The sequence below is a fragment of the Macaca mulatta genome, chromosome 12 (genome assembly GCF_049350105.2).
Source record: "Macaca mulatta isolate MMU2019108-1 chromosome 12, T2T-MMU8v2.0, whole genome shotgun sequence".
Classification (NCBI taxonomy): domain Eukaryota; kingdom Metazoa; phylum Chordata; class Mammalia; order Primates; family Cercopithecidae; genus Macaca; species Macaca mulatta.
Genome location: NC_133417.1, coordinates 17,621,679 through 17,646,368, shown reverse-complemented (window position 1 = coordinate 17,646,368; position 24,690 = coordinate 17,621,679). Strand labels below are relative to the sequence as shown.

Sequence of the window (24,690 nt, the reverse complement as noted above, 5' to 3'; positions counted from 1 at the left end):
TTGCTGAGGAGTCCTTTACTTCCAACTATGTGGTCAATTCTGGGATAAGTGCAGTGTGGTGCTGAGAAGAATGTATATTCTGTTGATTTGGGGTGAAGAGTTCTGTAGATGTCTATTATGTCCTCTTGGTGCAGAGCTGAGTTCAATTCCTGGATATCCTTATTAACTTTCTGTCTCGTTGATCTGTCTAATGTTGACAGTGGGGTGTTAAAGTCTCCCATTATTATCATGTGGGAGTCTAAGTCTCTTTGTAAGTCTGTAAGGACTTGCTTTATGAATCTGGGTGCTCCTGTGTGGGTGCATATGTATTTAGGATAGTTAGCTCTTCTTGTTGAATTGAATGGAACCCACCGCAGCTCAAGGAGGCCTGCCTGCCTCTGTAGACTCCACCTCTGAGGACAGGGCATAGCCAAACAAAAGGCAGTAGAAACCTCTGCAGATGTAAATATCCCTGTCTGACAGCTTTGAATAGAGTAGTGGTTCTCCCAGCACGGAGTTTGAGATCTGAGAACGGACAGACTGTCTGCTCAAGTGGGTCCCTGACCCCCTAGTAGCCTAACTGGGAGACATCCCCCACTAGGGGTAGACTCACACCTCACATGACCCAGGTATACCTCTGAGACGAAGCTTCCAGAGGAACCATCAGACAGCAACATTTTCTGTTCAGCAATATTCACTCTTCTGCAGCCTCCATTGCTTATATCCAGGCAAACGGGGTCTGGAGTTGACCTCGAGCAAACTCCAACAGACCTGCTGCTGAGGGTCCTGACTGTTAGAAGGAAAAATAACAAACAGAAAGGACATCCACACCAAAACCCCATCTGTACGTCACCATCATCAAAGACCAAAGGTAGATAAAACCACAAAGATGGGGGAAAAGCAGTGCAGAAGAGCTGGAAATTCTAAAAATCAGAGCACCTCTCCCCCTCCAAAGGAACGCAGCTCCCCGCCAGCAATGGAACAAAGCTGGCCTGTGAGTTTTCTTATATACTGATTCTGTCTGCCTGGAATACCTCCCTCCAAACCTGGTGAACTTTTATTCATCCTTCAATTGTAACTTAAAACTCCCTTATTTCAGGAAGGTTTTTCTAGCACTCTTAAGTGAATTAAGGGTTTTTTCCCCTATGGCTTTCTTATCATAATTAAATTAATTATTTTAATTAGCTTTCATTCCCACACCCTCACCTCAAGTCCCCTTCTCCAATATGATACCCATGACAATATTAATTTTAGGAGAATTTGGTATCATAAGATTTTCTTTAGTCTTGTATTTTTGGTCCTAGCAATGTTTCTGACACATAGTAGATGCACAATAAATACTTACTACATTTCTTATACTCGCAGAAGATTTATAGTGCTAATAATGCATGTATAGTATTTCTCTTCCAAGACGTTGTTTCCAGGATCTTCTGGAGTGAGTGATGAGAAGATAAAACTTTCAAACACATAAATATGATTACTAAATGTTGCCTTTGTCCAAGAAATACTTAAAAATCATTTAGTTCACTTGTTAAGCATATCAGAAGTGGCAACATTTTTAAAAATACTTTTTTTGGTTACTTTACATTTTAAAAATTGCAATAAAAATAAAACTGTAAGCAGGCAACCAAACAGTGATACGAGACTGTAGACCAAAGTGTTCAAGTGGTTCTTATAATTAGAGGTTCCTTATTATGAGTAGTATTTGAAGATACTTCAGTGCTTAGGTAAATATCAACAAATGTGAAATTATTGTACAAAATGCATTACAGGACATACACATTTTGCTATATGTTGCAAATATATATATTTGCTAAACCATCTAGTTAATTGACTGTATTTATAATTTTGTCATCAGTGTGCAGCTTGCTTAGAGAGTAAGTTGTATTGAAGTTGAGAAATTAGACCTTAGATTTGTGACTTGTTGACAGGCTTTCTTCCAGTGGAAGGTATGAGGGGAAAACAGGAAGGCCATTTAATTCAGACTAATAGAAGAAGTAGGTTTCAATGGAGACTTCAAAGAGAAAATATGAACACTTTTTTTAAAAATACTTTTTTTTCCTTTTTAAATCTTCTTGCATTTTTCTTCAGCAAGTGATTTCTGGTTTTATTGTTTGTTTGCTTTTTATTTCCAACTTTTATTTTAAGTTCATGGGTATATGTGCAGGTTTGTTACATAGGTAAATGTGAGCCATGGTGGTTTGTTGCACAGATCATCCCATCACCTAGGTGTTAAGCCTGGCATCCATTAGGTATTCTTCTTGATGCTCTCCTTCCTCCCACCTCCCACCCTCTCACAGGTCTCACAGGTGTTGTTCCCTCCCTTGTGTCGCTGTGTTCTCATCATTCAGCTCCCACTTGTAAGTGAGAACATATGGTATTTGGTTTTCTGTTCCTGTGTTAGTTTGCTGAGGATGATGGCTTCCAGCTCCATTCATGTCCTTGCAAAGGACTGCATAGTATTCCATGGTGCATATGTACCACATTTTCCTAATCCAATCTATCATTAATGGGCATTTAGGTTGATTCCGTGTCTTTACTATTATGAATAGTGCTGTGATGAATATATGCATGCATGTATCTCTACAATAGAATGATTTATATTCCTTTGGGTATGTACCCAGTAATGGGATTACTGGGTCAAATGGTATTTCTGCCTCTAGGTCTTTGAGGAATTGCCACACTGTCTTCCACAGTGGTCAAACTAATTTACACTCCCACCAACAGTGTAAAACATTCCTTTTTCTCCACAACCTCACCAGCATCTGTTGTTTTTTGACTTTTTAATAGCCATTCTGACTGGTGTGAGATTGCGGTTTTGATTTGCAATTTTTCTGATGATCAGTGATGTTAAGCTTTTTGGTTGGCTGCATGTGTCTTCTTTTGAGAAGTGTCTGTTCATTTCCTTTGCCTACTTCTTAATGGAGTTATTTGTTTTTTCTTGTTAATTTGTTTAAGTTCTTTGTAGTTGCTGGATATTAGACCTTTGTCAGATGGATAGATTGCAGAAATTTTCTCCCATTCTGTAGGTTGTTTGTTTACTCTGATAGACTTTTTTTTTTTTTTTTTTTTTTTTTTTTTTTTTTTTTTTGCTGTGCAGAGCTCTTTAGTTTAATTAGATCCCATTTGTCAATTTTTGCTTTTGTTGCAATTGCTTTTGGATATTTTCTTATATTTTAACCGCCCACCAGATCATAATTTTAAAAGTTATTTTGAAAAAATTTTTTCTCATTAATAAAACCCTAGAGGATTTGAAGGTGTAAAATACAAAGTTTAAAACCCTTGTGCTTATGCATTACTATAATAAACTTGTGTATTCTCACATTTCCTCTGCATATGCAAGAAAATATACACGTGTGTGTGTATGTATATATTCTTAGAGTTGGAGTCATGGAATACTTGCTGCTTTCTGTTACCTGCTACTTTCCCTCTTTTTATATGCTTTCTACATACAAAGAATCTTTTTGGTTCTTTTTAATGATTGCAGATATTCCATTGAATGCATGTGTTTTTCTGTTACAATGAAGCAGAGATGTATTTATGCATATATATCTATTTCTCCAACTATAGTACTAATAGTATAGTTGCTAGCTCAAAGGGATTTACATTTTTAGTTATCTTAGTCACACACTCTTTATCTAAAAGGCTTGTGTAGATTTACACAATTTATGTTCTCTCTACCAGTTTATGAATGTATCTGTTTCTTCTCCTTTCCCATGCTCATTACTCAGCAGCCTTCCAAAGTAAATAATCATGGGCTTTTACTGCTTAATCAGATTAGCACAGTAAATGGTGGAAAAATAACACTATTGATTGAAACGTTGGTTAAGAAGACATAAGCTTGCTGCTGTTTCTTTCATAGTTTTGGTGTTAAAATTTGCTGGTGCTGAGGTAACTAATTTTAACTGGATTCAAGGTGACATTATCTGTAAGAAAAGATCTTGGGAACTTGAGAAGAATGAATCCATATTCATACCAGGTTAGTTCATGGAAATATCTGCTCTCAACATTTAAGCAAACTAAGAATGAATTATAATTTGTTACAATTTACAACATATGATTTCATTTATTCCTCACATAGATTTTAATCTATTCTGCAGTGAAGTAGAGTAAAACTCAGAAAGATAAGGAAGGTTGCCTAAAGTCACAGTTTACAAATGGTGGAACTTTTGTTTTGTTTTGTTTTTATGAATTATATTGCATTTCTAATCTAAGGAAGCAAGTGTGCATCAGGTCCTAGTATAAGGTCTACTAAATAACAGAGGCTCAATAAAAGTCTTCGAATTAATGAATTCTCTTTTGAGAGGAAATATTTTGAAGTCTTTGAAGGCATTAGTAGGGTTCAAGACTAAGAAAGAGACCACAGGGCCTTATTACTTTGATTTTTACTAGGGAAGGTTGTAAGCATATAAAAGTAGAAAGAATTATAAAAATGAACTTCTGTATATCCAGCTTTATAACAGTTATTAACTTGTGGCCAACCGTTTTCATGGTGGAAACCCACTCAACACAAGATGACAACTCAAAAAAAGCTATAGAAAACAGAAAAATTCAGGTGGACTTATTATATAATAAAATAGTTACTAAATGCCTACTATTGATAGACATATGTAGAGTAGGGTTTTGGTTGTTTTGTTTTGTTTCTTTTTCTTTTGAAGTAATTGTAGGTTCACAGGATGTTACAAATAGAGTACAGAGAGGTCTTGTTTACTGTTTACCCAGCTTCTCTCAGTGGCCCAATGGTAACATCTTCTCTAACTGTGGTACAATATTAAAGTCCCATTAATTGACATTGGTACCATCTACAGATCTTTTATAGGTATCACCAGTTTTTACATGCTCTCGTGTGTGTGTGTGTGTGTGTGTGTGTGTGTGTGTGTGTATCTGCATGGATGTGTTACTTTTTACGTGTCTAGATTCATGTAACAATTATAATCAAAACAGCATTAAGTATTATATATGATGTTAGTTAGCTGTGGGACTTCATAGATGTTCTTTATCACATTGAGGAAAGTTCTCTATTACTAACTTGCTAAAAGTTGTGAACGAATGTTGCATTTTTAAAAATGATTCTTGTGTGTCTGTTGATATGATCATGTGACTTTTCATTAGCCTGTTAATATAGTGGGTTACCACAAATAAATTTTAAACAAATAAACTAAATATGGTGGATTATATTTAGTTTGTTTTTAGAATAATCTGTCAAGAATTGGTATGAATTTTTCTTTAAATGTAATTTTTTTCTTTAAATTCACCAGGGAAACCATCTGGATCTGATTTTTTCTTTATGAAAAGTTGTTTCTAATTCAGTCTCTTTACTTATGATAGGTAAATTTAAAATTTGTATTTCTTCTTGAGTTAATACCTGTAGTTTGAGTCTTTCTAGCAGTTCATCCATTTCATCTACATTATTTATTGGCATACATTTGTTCATAATATTCCTTAACATCTTTTTTTTCCCCCTCGTAACTTCAGTATTAATGTACCTTCTTTTATTCCTGGTTTTAATAACTTTTTACTCTTTTTTTTTTTTTCATTCTCAGTCTACCTAAAGGTTTATTAATTTTCCTGATCTTCTCAAAAAACTAACTTTTGGTTCTATTGATTATTATTTTTTAATTCTCTATTTTATACATGTCTGCACTAATCTTTCCTTTCTTTGTGCTTTGGATTTAGATTTGTATAGTGTCTTCAGGTAAAAGATTCTTTATATGAGATCTTTTCTTTTGTTATACAGTCATTTGTAGCTATAAATTTTTCTCCAGTTTAGCTGCATTCCATCAAATGTGATATGTTATCTTCATTTTCATTTATATCGAAGTATTTTCTAATTTCTCTTGTGATTTCTTCTTTGATCCATTGGTTATTTATGAGTGTGCTATTTAATATCCACACATTTGTGAATTTTCTGTATTTCTTTCTGTTACTGATTTCTAGTTTGATTCCATTTGTTGTTGGAGAATATGTTGTGTATTATTTCATTTCCTTTAAATTTACTGAGGTTTATTTCATGGCCTACCATATGGTTTATTGTGGAGAATATTTCATGTGCACTTGAGAAGAATGCCCTTTCTGCTATTGTTGGATGGAGTGTTCTGTCTGACCTGTCAGTCAGGTCTCATTAGTTTATGGCATTGTTCTAAGTCTTTTATTTCCTTACTGATCTCTGCCTTGTTGTTTAATATGTTACTGAAAGTTGAGTATGGGAATCTACAACCATTATTGAATTGTCTGTTTTATAGGTACATATATTTTTATGTTTGTATCTTCTGATGGAAGAACCTTTTAGCATTATAAAATTTTCCTCTTTGTCTCTAGTAACATTTTTATTTTAAAACTTTGTGTGATATTAGTATAGCTGTTCCACCTTCCTTAGGGTATAACTTTTTAAATCCTTTACTTATTATATATTTGTATTTCTGAGAGAAAAGTGTGTCTTCCGTTGGCAGCATATGCTGTGTCTTATTTTTTTTTTTTACCAGTCTGACATCCCTGCCTTTTGATTGATTTTTGTTATGTCAATTCATGTTGTTATTGATATGGCTGGATTTATATTTGTACCATTTTACTTTTTGTTTTCTGTATGACTCATGTCTTTTTTGTTTCTCTTTTCCTCCTTTATTGCTTTCTTTTGCATTCAGTGCATATTTTCTTGTGTAACATTTGAATTCCTTTAATGGTTTTTTCAAAATTTTTTTTTTTACTAGTTGCTTTAGGACTTAAGCAGATACATCTACTTATCAGAATACTTCAGGCTTATAATAACTTAATTACAGTGAGATACAGAAATGTTACTTTATATAGCTCAATTTCCTCTTTCCCCTTCTTGTACTGTTATTCTTGCATATACGTGTATTACAAACCCCAAAATATATTCTGTAATTATTACTTTATATAATTTTATGTCTAGTAAGCTGAGAGAAGAGAGGAGATCAAGTATGTATTTATAGAAATTGATATATTAGCCTTCTATTTATCATTTCTGTTGCTTTTCATTTCTTTCTATAGATTCAAGTTACCATCTGGTATCATTTCCATAGGCCAAAACAGCTTTTATATACATATACATATATATGTATACATATAAAAAATATATATATTGTGTGTATATATACACACACATGTTGTTTTATACTATTTATACTATAATAAATCAGATAAGAAAAAAAGGAGATACTCATATATATATATTTTTTTGAGACGGAGTTTTGCTCTTGTTGCCCAGGCTGGAGTGCAATGGCACGATCTCCGCTCACTGTAACCTCCGCCTCCTTGGTTCAAGTGATTTTCCTGCCTCAGACTCCTGAGTAGTTGGGATTACAGGCATGCGCTACCACGCCCAGCTAATTTCGTATTTTTAGTAGAAATGGGGTGTCTCCACGTTGGTCAGGCTGGTCTCGAACTCCTGACCTCAGGTCCGCTGCCTCAGCCTCCCAAAGTGCTGGAATTACAGGTGTGAACCACTGCGTCCGGCCAGAGATACTCTATTTTATAGTTACACATTTACCTGTACCAGTGCTCTTTGGTTTTTCATGTAAATTCATATCACTGTCTGGGGTCACTTTTTTTCAGCCTGAAGAACTTCCTTTGGTATTTCTTGTAAGGTGGATCTGCTGGCAGCAAATACTCTCAGTATTTGTTTACGTGGAAATGAACGTATTTAGCCTTTATCTTTTAAAGATGTGCTGAGTACAAGATTCTTGGTTAGAGTTTTTGTCTCTTTCAGTGCTTTGAAATATGTCATCCAAGTGTCTTCTGGCTTCTGTTGTTTCTTATGACAAGTCAGCTATTCATGTTTTTGGAGTTTCCTTGTACATGAGGAGTTGTCATTTTTTCTTTTGCTGCTTTCAATGTATTCTTTGTTTTTTTTGGCATCTTTAATGCTTCTTGGTGTGGATTGTTTTGCATTTATTGTACTTATAGTTCATTGAGCTTTTTGCATGAGTAGATTAATGTTTTTCATCAAATTTAGGAAGTTCACATCCACATTTCTTTAAATAATTTCTTCTGTTTCCTTCTCTCCTCTCCTTCTGGTACTGTCGTTACGCATACATTGGTGGCCTTTTAAAAGTGCTTGCATTTCTCTGAGGCTCTTAATTTTTCTTCTTCTTTTTTTTTTTTTTGGAGACGGAGTCTCACTCTGTCACCTAGGCTGGAGTGCAGTGATGTAATCTCAGTTCACTGCCACATCTGCCTCCTGGGTTCAAGCAATTCTTCTGCCTCAGCCTCCTGAGTAGCTGGGATTACAGGTACATGACACCACACCTGGCTAATTTTTGTATTTTTAGTGGAGACGGGGTTTCACCATGTTGGTCAGGCTGGTCTCAAACTTCTGACCTCGTGATCCACCCACCTCAGCCTCCCAAAGTGCTGGGATTATAGGCGTGAACCACCACATCTGGCATCTTCATTCTTTTTTCTCTGTATTATTTGGATTATATAAGCTGTTGATTTGCTTTCAAGTTTGCTGATTATCTTTTTTCAGTTCAGATCTACTGGTAAGCCCCTTAAATATATTTTTCATGACAGGTATTTTTATGAAAAACCATTTGATTTTGTTTTATAACTTCTATCTCTTTATATTTTGTATCTGAGATATTGTCGTCATACCTTTCATTATCTCTTTAAGCATGGTCTCCTTTAGTTCTGTGAATATATTTATAATGACTGCTTTGAAGTATTGCTCAATCTGACACGTATGCCCTCTCACGAGCAGTTCCTGTTACCTACTATTTTTCTCCTGTTTGTCTTATACGTTTCTATTTCTTTGCCTGTGTTATGTTTTTGATTAAACTTGACATTTTACTTTATTTTATATATTTTTGAGATAGGGTGTTGCTTTGCCACCCAGGCTCAAGTGCAGTGGTTGTGATCATGGTTCACTGCAGCCTCAACCTCCCAGACTCAATTGATCTTCCCACTCAGCCTCCCGAGTAGCTGGGATTACAGGCACACAGAAACACATCTGGCTAATTTTTGTACTGTTTTTGCAGAGATGGGGTTTCGCCATGTTGCCCAGGGTGATCTCAAACACCTGGGCTCAAGCAAACTACCCACCTCAGCCTTCCAAAGTGTTGGGATTAGAGGTGTGAGCCACTGCGTTCAAGCAAACTACCCACCTCAGCCTTCCAAAGTGTTGGGATTAGAGGTGTGAGCCACTGCGTTCAAGCAAACTGGACATTTTAGATTGTGTATTTTAACTATTGATAACATATTGACCCCTCGCTTCCAAGCCTTGTCATTATTGTTTGCTTGTTTTTCAGTGATTTGATTGAACAGTTTTAGCCTCTGATACCTTCTCACAGTGCACAGCATTAGGCATTGTCACAGTCACCCTGGGATGACAGTGGTTTATCAGGGCTCTGTTTAATTCTCTTCTCTGATTTCTGTTAGGTTAACTGCCTCTGTCAGTTTCATATGCAGTTGTTAAGCTTCAATAATTATTGTCTAATTTCTACATTTTTTTATCAGTGTATAAAATAGAGCATAAATTGTTCCACAGTCTTGATCCAGTTAAATCCAAGCCCCTTTGCAGGGATAGTTTTTGAGGCCAATCTTTGATGTTTGTTCTGACTCTAGGAGGGCTCTTACCTTATTTGTCTTACCCTCTTATCATATTTCCTTGGTTATCTCTGGTAAACTAGCTGACCTATGTTGTTTTCAAGAGCACTCTTAGGCTGGAACTTCTCTATACTTGGTACCAAATAAAGTCAGTTTCTTTGGGTCGAGCTTTTAAGTATTCTGTTCTTGTGGCTTCTCTTCCTTTAACACAGCTTCTCCACTGCTCTAGAGTTGGGGTGGGGGACAGTGTTCGGCTTCTCTTGGAGTGAAACTCCTACCTTACAAGCAGGGCTCTTGTAGGGGCAGTGTCCTTTACTTGATTTGCCCCTCCCTACATGGGAGTTTTGCCCTATGAGTGAGCTGAGGCAAGGGTGATTAGGGCTCAGTATTCTGGACCATCTGTGTCTGAGGTAGAGTCTTGCCCTATAAGCGTTGGGCGGAGGAAGGTCGCTTTTGATATCTTTGACACACCATTCTGGAATTTAAATTGTGATAATGTTGCTGGGAAGCATGAGAAATGCTGGTGGTCTGCCTCTCCTGTATCCCTTGACTAGGATCTGGGGGAAAAGGGATTTGCATCTTCCTGGCCACATTTTCCCAGAGTGGATCATTGGCCTGGGCAGGAGAAGGAGGGAGTGGGTTGTGGCTTAAGTGCCACAGGGTCTTGCTGATCTTACTGAGATTTAGTAGACTCTGTGGAATAAATGCTGTTTTCTTTGTTGCTTTCTTTTAGGTGAATTCTCCAAGACTAAATTCTTGCTTTTTGTTTTTGTTTTATAATTTTCCCTAGTAGTAGTTGTTATGCTCAGGAACAGATTCATAGAGTTCTTTTCTGTACATCATCACTTGATTGGTTTTTAAGCACTGAACCAGCCTTGCATCTATGGTAAAACCCCATTTGGTCATGTATAATCCTTTTGAGATATTGCTCAGTTCCCTTGCTACTATTAATATTTTTTGAAGATTTTTGCATCTGTGTTCATGAGAAACATCAGTCTGTAGTTTTCTCTTTTATACTGTCTTTTTCTGTTTAAGTATCAGGCTAATGCTGGTTTCATAGAGTGAGTTGGGAAATTCCATCCTCTATTTTCTGGAGGAAGGTTGTGTAAAATTATTCTTAATTCTCATCTAAATGATTTGTATTTTGTAGACTTCTCCAGTGAAATCAGGCCCACGAGATTTGTTTTTTGGGGAGGTTTGCTTTGAAACTGTTGTTACCGGTGGAAGGTGTCCGAGTTACTGGCAGTGAATCCTTACAGGTCTGCAGCAACCTTAACTCTTGCCTCATTATAAGAAAGAATTCCACTGAGGGGCATAAGGTAGAAAAAGAGACTGAGGCAAGTTTCAGCAGGAGTGGAAGTTTATTAAAAAGCTTTAGAGCAGGAAAGAAAAGAAAGTGCACTTGGAAGAGACCCAAGTGGGCACCAAGAAGGTCAAGTGCCACGTTTAACTGTGATCCTAGGACTTTATGGGCTGCTCCCCTTCCAGCATCTTGGAACCCTTCCCCATGATTCTTCCCTTAGGGTGGGCTGTCCACATGCACAGTGTCCTTCTTACCCTTAGGAAGTGAGCACATGCAGTGTGTTTAGAAAGTTTTACACGTGCCCATCTGAGGCTTTCTTCCCTTTTCCAGTGGTGTGCCCTCGGAAAGCCAGGCTCTGCTATTTTGTCTCTTAATGCACATGCCTGGGTTCCCTCACCCAACACCTGAGATTTTATTGGAAGTCCTTTTTGCTTCTCCCTGGCGCCTGCATTCAGTTAACACTTTATAACGTTAACAGCTGTAGATCATCAGGAGATTGTCTCTCCCTGCCTCCAGCTGCTGAATTATCTTTAGAGAGGCAATGCATAATTGTGGAACCATCACCTGATCACCTGACATTCTTAGTGGGTGGGGGAGAGCCCTCTCCTGCCTGGCTTATGCCTGCCTAACTACCTGTAACACTATGATTTCAATTTTTAAAATTATTATGTGTCTTTTAATATGATCTATTTCATATTAGGTGAATTTTAGTAGGAAATTTGTGAGGAATTTGTCTGTTTCATCCAAGTTCTCAAATTTATGCTTATAGATTCCTTTCTCCTATTTTGTTACCTTGTAAATGTTTTTGGAATGTGTAGTTACATCCTTAGCTTTGTTGGGACAACTGAATTCCTCTTCAAAGACTCAACTTCCTGGTCATAAATTGTAAATCAACCCTACTCCCTTCTTTTTCCCCCTTCTCCTTTTCTTGCAAATTGCATGTTTACCCTAGTTGGGAAAAAAAATTAGGTCTAAGCCAACCAGGATCAGCTTAGATTGTGCGGTCCAACCCCAGCCAATAGGGGAAGGACACAGAAACAGGAGCTGCACTAGGGTTAAAAACCTCTTCCTTCCTTTGTTCGGTGTGCTCTTGTAATTGTAACAGGTGCAAGCAGCACCCTTCCGCCAAAGTAAAAGTGCCATGCTGAGAAATTTTCTGTTTAAGTGCAGGTTTCTTTTGGCTACACTGAGCACTGGTTTCTGACAGCTTCAATTCTGTAAAGGTTGATTTGTGTCTTTTTTTTCCCCTTTTTATTTTAGTCTTGTTAGAGGTTTGTTAATTTCATTGATCTTTTCAAATGACCAGATTTTTGTTTTACCAAATTTTGTCTATTTCTTGTTTTTAAATACTTAGATTTCTGCTCTTTCCTGTATTCCCTAGTTTTGGTTTCTGTTTTTCTAATTTTCTTTAGGTAGGAGCTTAGACTTGATTTGAGACCTTCCCTTTTTTTAATGTAAGCATTTAGGTTTATAAATTTTCCTCTCGTCTCTGCTTTGGCTATATTCCACAAGCTTTGATATGTTGAGTTTTCTTTCAGTTCAGTGTTTTTTGTTTTGTTTTGTTTTGTTTTGTTTTTCTCCAGAGTCCTCTTTGTCCTGTGGGTTATTTAGAAGTTGTTTAATTTCCAAATGTTTCCTGTCTTTCTCTCGCTGTGTTCTATTTTGATTTCATTATAGTCACAGAACACACTCTGTGATTTCAGTTATTCTTAATTGAGTAAGGTTTGTTTTATGACCCAGGATATAGCCTGTCTTGTGAATGTTGGTGGATGCTTTAAAATAACATATATTCTGCTGTTGTTGAGTGGAGTGTCCTAGAAATGTCAGTCAATTCTATTAGTTAATATGTTGTTGGGTTCTTTTATATCCATGCTGATTTTCTTTTTTACATCTTTGCTGATTAATCTAGCAATTGCTGAGAAAGAGATGTTGACATCCCTAGTTATATTTGTCCCTTTTCTATGGCTTAAGTTGTTTTCTGCCATTTTATTACTAGTTTTATTATTTTATTATTTGTTTCCTTATTTTCTGTTTGTTCTGCTTTTCATTTTTATTTTTACTGCTTTTCTTAGATTCGTGGCATTTTCTAGAATTTCATTTTTGTTTTTTTTTTTGAGACGGTGTCTCGCTCTGTCGCCCAGGCTGGAGTGCAGTGGCGCACAGTCTCTGATCACTGCAAGCTCTGCCTCCCAGATTCACGCCATTCTCCTGCCTCAGCCTCCCTAGTAGCTGGGACTACAGGTGCCCACCACCACACCCAGCTAATTCTTTGTATTTTTTTTTTTAGTAGAGACGAGGTTTCACCGTGTTAGCCAGGATAGTCTCGATCTCCTGACCTTGTGATCTGCCTGCTTCGGCCTCCCAAAGTGCTGGGATTACAGGCATGAACCACCGCACCCAGCCTCATTTTTGTTTTTATAGTGTCTTTGAGAGTATATCTTTGGATAGCTTTTTTAGGTGATTCTTGCTATTATAATTTACATTTAAAAATTTTTATGCTATATCATTAACAGCATTTTATCCCTTTGAGTACATATAAAAACCTTATCTACTTTTAGAGGCCTTTCCTTCCCCCTTTATAATAAAATTATTATAGTATTGTGTTTTCCCCAATATAACTGTGTTAAGTATTTTTCTGTATACATTAGGGGCACATCAAATAGGTATAATTTTTGCTTTAGCCTTTAAACATTTATTCTTAAAGAGAAGAATGGGCTTTTGTATTTACTTCCATTTCTCCCATTTCATTACTCTTTATTCTTTTTTGTTGTTCCAAGTTTCTTCATGTTATTTACTTTCTGGTTCGAGAACTTCTGATAGGTCTTTGATGACTGGAGGAACACCAGGGTCATTTGTCTCAGACCAATTAGATAAACAACACGGATACATGTGGCGCGGTTTCAAGGTTTCAGTGAGTGGAAAGTTTAATAAGAAAGAAGGAAAAGGCTCCCCCTTACGGAGACCGAGGGAGTGGGGCTCCGAACGGAGAGGAAAACCCTGAGTGCACCAGAAAACAGTCGGTTATATTAGGAGGCTGGAGGAGGCGGTGTCTGATTTGCACAGGGCTCAGGGCATTGATTTGATCAGGTGTGTCATTCACGTAGTCAGCGAAAAACCTGGCTCTCCCACCCTGGCCTTTTAACATGCAAGTGCAGTTCGCCATGATGTCCTGCACACACGGAGTCATCTGGAGGCAGCCATGACACTTGGCACACATGGTGATGAGGAAGAGATGGAGGAATCACCATGCTGAATAGACCCAGTTTCTAATCACCAGTATTTGCATATCAAAGCTTGCCGGCCTGGCTTGTCAAGCTGCTTTTCTATTAGAAAAGAAATGTTTCAGGAGCTACCTTTATTAAAAGAATAAAAAACCTTACTGAGGACTCCTTACCCTCTCTATCTGCCTAAAATAATTTCTTAATAACTCCTGTAATATTTCCCCTGAGGAGGTGTCACCTTAACTGCTGTTACAGGGTTTTGGGCGACGACTCTTTCTGGTTACTTCCTGCTGAAAGGGGGCATCAGGTGGGGAAGAACAGCTCGGGTTCCTCCTGGGGTCGATCTAAGGGTCCTCAGAAGAATGGTGTGCCCACGCATGGTTCACTTTGCAGCACCATTTGGAGTTTGATTGCTTCTAGGCAAGAGAAAATAATTCAAGTTATAGTAGTGAGTATACAAGGTGCAAATATGAATACAAGATGTATAAGTAGGAAGGAGCTTAATAAAAGAGCTAACCAATTCCATAAAGATGACTGGAATTCATTAAAGAGGGATTGTAACCACCCAGGGCTGAAGCCTGCATTTTTTTTTAGCCTGTCAATTATTTTGATTTGATTTTTAAGTATGTGTATGTTTTCCTCTACTTGACTAGAGGTGTTAATCCAGAAACAGCATGTTTCATTTAAAAGTGCACAGGTACCTCCTACTTCAGCTATCAGGACATCTAAGGCCTGTCTATTTTGTGCTACTACTGAGACTAAAATGTCTGTAGATGGCTGTTGTGCTTCTATGGCGCCTACAGTTGCTTTCCATCCTCATTGCATCATAATGGAAATATTAAGTACTGATCTTTCAAGGAGAGGGGTGCCCATAAACCAGAATAGACCTCTGGCTATAGAATTTCTCATCCATGGTTTTTCTAAGATGGTGTTATCATGTGCATGCCCTCCCCAGTCTACCCTTTCAGTTAAATCTCCATGCCAGGGCATAGAAATGATAGATCTCTTTGTCCAGCATATACGAGATAATGCAGTTTGCCTAAAAGACCCTGAGTTAGGGATGTCCCCAGATGATGCTGCCATCTCAGGAGAATTTAAAAATAACAAGTCGAGAACTACTGCTTTTGTAGTACAAGTTCCCTTACAAGGCCTTGGGAGGATTACGTTTATCCAGGAGCCACAAAGAAAATATAGCCTTGTTCCTTGAAGGGATGGTTCTAAGTTGTGGCTTGTGAGAGACACCAGCAGATTTTTCTCATATCATAGAAGTTTCCCTTCTTTACATGCAATAGGGGCATCCTTGGGATAAGCATATCCATATTTAGAATAGTCATTTACAATGCTGTTTGGAATTTGACATGCCAAGTGAGAAGGATCCACCTGACAAATGGAGTTTCGAAAAATTAAAAACATAATATGCCATGGCCAATATCTCAGATGATCCTTGTGGCAAGGGCTGTCAGTCCAGATGTCTCCAGTTCACCCACAGATTTGTAAGCTGCTACCATTAGCAAGCATCATACAAGGGTCTGGAATTCCATGGGGGAGCATATTTGGAAAGGCTCATGTGTTCTTTTTTTTTTTCTTTTGAGACAGAGTCTCACTCTGTCACCCAGCCTGGAGTGCAGTGGCACGATCTCTGCAAGCTCCACCTCCCTGGTTCACACCATTCTTCTGCCTCAGCCTCCCAAGTAGCTGGGACTGCAGGCGACTGCCACCATGCCCGGCTAATTTTTTGTATTTTTAGTGGAGGCAGGGTTTCACCATGTTAGCCAGGATGGTCTCAATCTCCTGACCTTGTGATCCACCCACCTTGGCCTCCCAAAGTGCTGGGATTACAGGCATAAGCCACCGCGCCCGCCCCATGTTATTCTTTACATTATAGTCAGCATGGTGACTTAGAGCATACCACTCCCATCGGGACTTCCAACCAGAAGGAAAGGCTAGATTTTGAAAGCCCCCCATTAGGGCTTCTCATCCTTTTAGATCGCTCCTGTTGCGTTTTCCTCCCCACATCTTTGAACTATCAGCAACTACAAGTGTGATGTTACAGGATCTGAGATCTCCCAAGTATGGTCCTTCCCTACTGCTTTTAAAGCAGAGGGAGGTATTTGCTATTACCCGGTCAACTTTTACCAGCCTGAGGGTGTGAAGTTTATCTTTGGGGAGAGTGTTCTTTGGCACTGGGGGAAGAGCGTTGTGCTGAGAGGAGTTAGTTACCCAGTTAAAAGTGCCCCAAACTATGTCCCATTTATGTCTCCTAAATCTTTAAGGATTAAAGGTAAAGCTAACAAAGGGAATCCTACGATGGTGAGTTGTGGGTCACTGAAGGGTTCCTTAGTGTCATTAAACTGAGCAAACCACTTAGGACAGACCCAACAATTAGTCTTGTTATCCAAATGGGCCATGGCTGATACTGCAGGAGCTAAAGGATGTGACATATTACTAAGTCTGACAAGAAGTCCTAACAGGCTTATTGATAGTAAAACACTCATGTTTACTTCCTGTTAGTAACTTATTCCTACTAGGAGGATGATAATTAAGCAAAATGCTACAATAATTGAGATTCTCTGTCCAATATTGTACCCTGAGAGTGCTACAGTCTGTAATCCTACTGCAAATAGTAGAGTGTAGCAATTCCTGCAGGGGCGGCATGGTAAATAATTCCCATCAAAAAGAAATTCTAATATTTGGCAATGAATCTCAAAAGGAGAGGTAGACAAGACAAAAAGTATTTGGTGAGGTAGGGGTGAGACTGCGTAAAATGAGTAGTTCTCACTCAGTTACTTATCTTTTGTGACTTTCAGCTTAAAGATCTCCCATTTCTTTTTTATTTATATTTTTTTAAATTTTTTTTTATTTTGAGACAGAGTCTTACTCTGTCGCCCAGGCTGGAGTGCAGTGGCGTGATCTTGGCTCACTTCAACCTCTGCCTCCCAGGTTTAAGCAATTCTCCTGCCTCAGCCTCCTGAGTACCTGGGACTACAGTTGTGCGCCACCATGCCTGGCTAATTTTTTTGTATTTTTTAGTAGAGACGGGGTTTCATTATACTGGCCAGGCTGGTCTCGAACTCCTGACCTTGTTATCTGCCCACCTCAGCCTCCCAAAGTGCTGGGATTACAGGTGTGAGTAACCATTCCCGGCCAAGATCTCAAATTTCTTATTTTTGTATTCTTTTGTTGGAGACAGAGTCTCGCTTTGTAGCCCAGGCTGGAGTGCAGTGGTGCAATCTCGGCTCACTGCAAGCTCCGCCTCCCGGGTTCTCCTGCCTCAGCCTCCAGAGTAGCTGGGACTACAGGCGCCCGCCACCATGCCTGGCTAATTTTTTGTATTTTTTGTAGAGACCGGGTTTCACCTGTTAGCCAGGATGGTCTCGATCTCCTGACCTTGTGATCCACCCGCCTTGGCCTCCTAGAGCGCTGGGATTACAGGCGTGAGCCACCGCTCCAGCCAGATCTCCTATTTCTTCACATTGATATTCAGAACATTCTTCTGGGCTGTCAGGGGTTGCTCCCTCAGTTCTTCAGGCTTTGACGCAAGAGTTATGTATCCAGGAGTAACTTTTATTCCTGTAACTTTTATTGCCTAGAGGGGGTTAAAAGAAGAACAGTGTTAGGCCCTTCCCAACTTGGGTTTAGGGAGGGAGGGAGAGAGAGAAGGGAGAGCCTTTATCAGTACCAAATCTCCTGGGTTAAATAGAGGTATCCCTGTTTCCTGGGGTTAGGCTTTTGCTAATTGTGCTAATTCCTGTTGGAAGTGAGCCAGAGAGGTTATATGCTTAACTAGCTCAGAGGTTTCTTGATCTAATAGAAAATCATTGGTAAGGCAAGACTGTCTGTACAGCATCTCAAAAGGGCTAAGACCTAATTTTGAAGGGGTATTTCTTATTTGTATTAAGGCCTTAGGAAGAAGAGTGACCCAAGGAAGGTGAGTTTGTCGGGATAATTTTCTGAGGTGTCTCTTGATAATATCATTCGTTTTCTCTACTTTTCCTGAGGATTGGGTGTCCAAGCACAATGGAGATGATATTCTATGCCTAGGACTTTTGAGACCCCTGTGTGACAGCTGCCTTAAATGAGAGCCCTTTGTCACTTTGAAGGTACCTACGTAGAGGAGTTATTCCATTAATTAACATTTTTATTACCTCAGAGGCTTTTTCTGTATGGCATGGAGATGCTTCTGCCCAGTTAGTGAAGGCATCTACCCATACCAGCAGGTATTGAATGCCTTTTGTTTTTGGCATATGGGTGAAGTCTAGCTGCCAGTCTTCCTCTGGATAACTTCCTATTCTTTGGGTTTGAGGAGGAAGGCGTTGCCTGTTCAGGGGATTATTTTTAAGACAGACTTCACAAGCATTAACAACTTGCTCGATTGTTTTTAGTAAGTTCTCTCGTGAAAACAATCTCTGGCACATCAGTAAGTTTTATCCTTTCCCAAGTGAAAAGCTTGATGAAAGATTTTAAGGACTTTCTGTTGGCTGGAGACTAGCAAGTGAAGTTTGCCATCCTCTAAGTGTAGCCATCCTGAGGGCTGACAAGTATCCTCGAGAAGTGGCCCATTCTGTTTCTGTAGGGGAGCACTGAGGTTTAATTTCTCTTCTGGAGCCTTCCCAGATTAGAGGGGTTTGAAGTGTGTTGATGTCTTGAGGCTTCCTTGCCACTGACGTTGCTGCCTAATCAGCTAATCTATTTTCTTGGCTACCTCATCTGTTCCCTTTTGATGTCCCCTACAATGCGTCACTGCTATTTCTCATGGAAGGAAAACTGAGGATAATAGCCTGTTAATTTTCTTGTGATATTTTATAGGAAATCCATTGGTAATAAGAAAATGCCTTTCCTTTCAAATGGCAGCATGAGCATGGAGATGGCAGCATGAGCAAGGAGAACCAGGCAAGCATACTTGGAGTCAGTGTAAATGTTAACTACCTTTCCTTTGTTTAATTCAGTTACTCTTGTAAGAGCTGTTAGCTCAGCTAATTGAGTGCTTGTGCCTGGAGGGAGAGACGCAGTTTCAATGATGTCATTTTGAGTGACTACTGGTATCCTGCCTGACTGATCCCTTTTTCTACAAAAGAGCTGCCTTTGTGAAGAGGGTCCAGTCCTGGTTCTCTAGGGAAGTTTCCCTGAGATCTTCCCTGGCTACATAGGTCTGTACTATGACTTGTTCACAGTTTTGCTCGGGTTCCCCTGTTTCCTTGGGGAGGAAGGTGGCTGTGTTTAGGCGAGAACAGGTCTTTAATTGGATGTTGGAACCCTCCAACAGCAGGACATGATATTTAAGGGGCTCGCCAAAGGATCCCCCTAGAGTACTGTAGTATTGCCACGTTATATGGGGTATAAACAGTTAAATCATTTCTTAGGGCTAATTTGGATGCTTCTGGAACCAGCAGAGCTACTGAGGCAATGGCTTGGAGACATGCTGGCCATCCTTTAGCCATCAAATCAAGTTCACCACTTAGGTAACCCACTGGCTGTTGAGCTGGTCCTCAAGCCTTTGTTAAAACTCTCACAGCCATTCCCTTCCTTTCTGATACATACAGATTGAAGGCCTTCCCTACAGGAAGGCTGAGAGCTGGTGCCTTAAGCAAGGCTTGTTTTAGCTGGTCAGAGGCCTTTAGAGATTCAGAATCCCAGGTTAAAAGATGAGTTTTAGCTCCCTGAGTTTCTTTTCTTTTTTCTTTTCTTTTTTTTTTTTGAGACAGAATTTCGCTCTGTCACCCGGGCTGGAGTTCAGTGGCATGATCTTGGCTCAGTGCAACCTCTGCCTCCCGGGTTCAAGCAATTCTCCTCTCCCGGTCTCCCAAGTAGCTGCTTTGCAAGCTGCTTTTCTATTAGAAAAGAAATGTGCAGGGCACGGTGCCTCATGCCTGTAATCCCAGCACTTTGGGAGGCCAAGGCGGGCGGATTGCCTGAGGTTAGGAGTTCGAGACCAGTCTGGCCAACATGGTGAAACTAAAAATACAAAGAAAATTAGCTGGGCTTGGTAGCATGTGCCTGTAATCCCAGCTACTCCGGAGACTGAGGCAGGGGAATTGCTTGAACCAGTGAGGTGGAGATTGCAGTGAGCCAAGATTGCACCACTGCACTCCAGCCTGGGTGACAGAGCGAGACTCTGTCTCAAAAAAAAACCAAAGAAATGTTTCGGAAGCTGCCTTTATTAAAAGAAAAAAAAACCTTACTGAGGACTCCTTACCCTAACTGCCTAAAATAATTTCTTAATAACTACTGTAATATTTCCTAGAGCATTATTTTAGGGATGATCTGTTGGTGATAATTTCCTTAAATTTTTCTGAGAATATTATTATTTACTCTTCATTCCCATTGAGTATTTTCTGTTGACATAGAATTCTGGATTGACAGGCTTGGGTTTTGTTTGTTTGTTTAGCAACTGAAATTTTTTTTGTACACTTCCCAATACGGTTTAGATGTTTGTCCCCTCCAAATCTCATGTTGAAATGTGGTTCCCAGTATTGGAGGTGGAGCCCAGTAGAAGGCAGTTAGATCATGGGAGCAGATCCCTCATAAATGGCTTATGACCATGCCCTTGGTGATATGCGCGTTCTTACTCAGTTAGTTAACCTGAGATCCAGTTGATTCTGGGACCTCCCACCCTGGCTCTTTTACTCCTGCTCTTGCCATGTGATGTGCCTGCTTCCACTTTGCCTTCTGCCACGATTGTAAGCTTCCTACGGCCCTCAACAGAAGCTGAGCAGATGTTTGTGCTGTGCTTATACAGCTTGCAGATACGTGAGCCAATTAAACCCCTTTTCTTTATAAATTACCCAGTCTCAGATATTATTTACAGTGACGCAAGAACAGCCTAACACATTTCCTTTTGGCCTTCTTGGTTGCAGATGAGAAATTCGTTCTAATTTGAATTGTCATTACCTATTGGTAATTTCTGTTTTTTTTTTTAGTTACTTTCAAGATGTTTACTTTGTGTTTAGCTTTTAGTATTTTGATTATGATGTGTTATAAGGTAGATTTATTTTGATTCATTTTGTTTGGGGTTCACTTGGATTCTTGAATGTGCGTTTTTGGTTTTGCCAAATTTGTAAACATTTTATTTTGACAATAAAACGTGAAATGAATGCTGCTTCATTTTTTCTTGTCCCACAGGTTGCTGACAGTCTGGTTGTTGTCATCCTTTTATTTTTTCAGTCTGTTTTTTCTGTTGTTCTTTTTCTTTTCTTTCTTTTTTTTTTTTTTTGAGATGGAGTCTTGCTCTGTCGCCCAAGCTGGAGTGCAGTGGTGCCATCTCCAACTCCCGGGTTCAAGCGATTCTCCTGCCTCACCCTCCTGGGTAGCTGGGACTACAGGCGTGTGCCACCATGCCTGGCTAATGTTTTGTATTTTTTTTTTTTTTTAGTAGAGACAGGGTTTCACCATATTAGCCAGGATGGTCTTGATCTCCTGACCTCCTGATTCTCCTGCCTCGGCCTCCCACAGTGCTGGGATTACAGGCGTGAGCCACTGCACCCGGCCCTTTTCAGTGTTGTTCTTAATGACTAATTTCTATTGCTTTTTCTTCAGGTTCATTGATCATTTTTTTTCTTTCTTATCTTTATTCTTCTGTTGAGCCCATCTAATACGTTTTTGTTACTGTATTTTTCAGTTATATAATTTGCATTTGGTTCTTTTATATCTTCTCTTTCTTTGCTGAAATAATCTTTGTTTTTTTCTAATTTTCTTTTTAACAACATTCATAATGGTTGCTTCCATTGAAACTTTTTTTCTGATGACTGCTTCCAAATCTTTGTCAGATAATTCCAACATCTGATTCATTTTGGTGTTGACATCTGTTGATTGTGTTTTCTTATTCTAGTTGAGATTTTCCTAGCTCTTGTTATAATGAATGATTTTAGATAGTATCTCAGACATTTGAGACATTTTGTTATGAGATTTTGGATCATATTTAATTGTCTTCATAGTAGGGAGTAACTTTGGTAGCATACAGGTCTTGGCCTGCTTTTTAAATTTTGGTCAGTTTCAAATGTAGTTAGTTCATTGTTAAGTGTCCTATCCAGGATTACACTTCAAGATTTAACTGTCCCTTTTTCCATCTACCTTTTCTCTCAAATCTTCTTCCTCCTGTCTGTTTTGGAGACACCACTTGCTACAGCAATGCAATGATAGCTGTGAAAGTCCAGGCTTCCTCCTCAGCTTCTCCTAATACCCACTCAATAAGGGAAGCCTAATACCTCCTGCTACCAGTAAGCCTAAGTGAAAGTTCAGGATATGTTTTCTGCTTCTGCTTTACACCACCCTAGAGGAGATGTTATGAAGTACTACTCGGTACTGTTTGGAAGTGGGTAGAAGTTCAGGCTTTTCACTTGCTGCCTGCACAAACCAGGTGGCACATGAAACTAGGCTTCTCATTTGATTTCCATGGACACAAGTAGAGAAGGGCCCAGTTTTTTTCCCATTGGGTTTGGCATTGTCAGGTTTCTGTGCTGCCATGTACCCTTTTCTGGTCCTTTTCCTAGAGAAAGCAGGCTTTCCCTGGGCTCTTTCATCAGCACCTATTGGCATTTCTGGGTTACAGAATTCTGCAGTACCCAGTCTGTGATATATAGGAAGTGAAAGAAAACCCAAGGTATAGAGCCCAGAAATAAATCTATACATTCAGTGGAGGAAAGAATAGTTTCTTCAACCAAAGGTACACTGGACTCACCTTAGTAGCTTTTTAAAAAGATTAATGCTTGATCTCTTCCCCAGACAAATATAATCAGAATGAGAGACAGGTCAGGGAGGTAGACTGCATCAGTCTATAAAACATTTGCAGGCAATTTGAATGGAAGCCAACATTGAGAAGTGCTGTTTGAAGCACATACTTCCCATGATTGATGAGTTTTTTTCAGATAGCCATTTGACCCAATTCTGGCCTATAAGAGTCTCTGTACGGTAACTTTTACAAGGGAGCTTGTTCTTTTGAACATTGTCACATGTGGGTATGAATCTTGGAATTGCCGTGAGCATCTTGCTAAAAGCTCACAAATATAGCCAACACTTGGAATGCAGATGAGAATGATGGAAAGAAACCTAGTCTTGATGTCCCTTGACTGCCAAATTAGCTTGCTCTGGAGTCTTTTGTGCCTCTATACTTTCTATTATATGAAAAAAATATGTCCTTATTGTTTCAGCTGTAAGTTTGAATTCTGACTGGTATCTGGAAGTTTCTAAACTGCTATAGCTAATGAGAAGAAAAACTAGTGGTAAAATATATCACTGTTCTCTACCATGTCCATTTTCTGTTACTATAGCAGAATACCTGAGACTGGGTAATTTATTTTAAAAAGAGGTTTATTGGCTAGGCGCGGTGGCTCACGCCTGTAATCCCAGCACTTTGGGAGGCTGAGGCGGGCAGATCACCTGAGGTCAGGAGTTCGAGACCAGCCTGACCAATATGATGAAACCCTTTCTCTACTAAAAATACAAAAATTAGCCGGGCGTGATGGCATGCACCTATCATTCCGGCTACTCAGGAGACTGAGACAGGAGAATCGCTTGAACCCGGGAGGCGGAGGTTGCAGTGAGCCAAGGTCAGATTGTGCCATTGCACTCCAGCCTGGGCAACAAGAGTGAAACTACTTCTCGAAAAAAAAAAAGAGGTTTATTTTGGCTGGGAAAACAAATCCAAGATCAGATTGCCACATCTGGTCGGTCCTGAGGGTTGCATGCTGTGTCATAACATGTCAGAGAAGCAGAGGGGGAAGTGGGTGCATGTAAAAGGGACAGAACCCCAGGGGCAGCCTCACTTTATACCAACCCACTTGTGGTAATTAATCTAGTACTGTGATAGTGAGAACTCACTCGCTCCCTTGAGAATTAACCTTGTCTCTGGAAAGTGACATTAATCCCTCTAAATGATCTAATCACCTCTTAAAGGTCTTGTCTCTCAAAACCACCATACCAGGGACCAAATTTTCAACACATGAATTCTAGGGGACAAACTCAAACCATTGCACATGTGTTTCTAATATATGTCATATATAAATGTAGCAAGAATAAGCTTCTCTAGTGAATTTATTGATAGGTATAGAAGATTCCTCCAGTATTAGATTTTGTTTGCTACTTATATTAAGATGCCAGAGTAGTTGATATTGTTATTGCTTGTTTTGTCAAATTGCTTTCCCAACAGCTATCTTTCTACCATGTTAGCAGCAATAAGTATTTCTTGTCTTTATTTTTTATCATTGGATTTTATTTTGGGGATTATTGTTTGCCCATGGCATGTCATTATAATTTCCCAGTTTCTTTTTTAATTTTAACTGAACATGTTGATCATTTGTCTGTTTTTACTCACTAGTTATATTTTTTGGTGGGGAGGATTATCTAATCATATCTTTTGTGCCACAATTTAACAGCTTTGGAATTTGGGGAAGTTGTAGTTACTTCCCCAAAGAATAGTAGTACTAATTCTACATGATAGAATTAGTATGAGGTTAAAATGAGATAATTTTCTAAAGTTCTCTGAGTACTTTGGCAATGAAAATATTAGCAATCCTTTATCAATTAGCTATGAATTATTGTTACCATCTTTGTTTCCCCTTTTATGGCATTATTTATTTTAATACAAAATTATATTTTAAGTAATATTTAGCCAAATATATCACTTTCCAGTCA

The 24,690-nt window shown here is 39.0% G+C and overlaps 1 protein-coding gene across 3 annotated transcripts in view; it reads left to right on the top strand.

Moving 5' to 3' along the window:
- Positions 1 to 24,690, top strand: part of PTPN4 (protein tyrosine phosphatase non-receptor type 4) — a 228,203-nt gene that overhangs the window by 89,698 nt on the left and 113,815 nt on the right.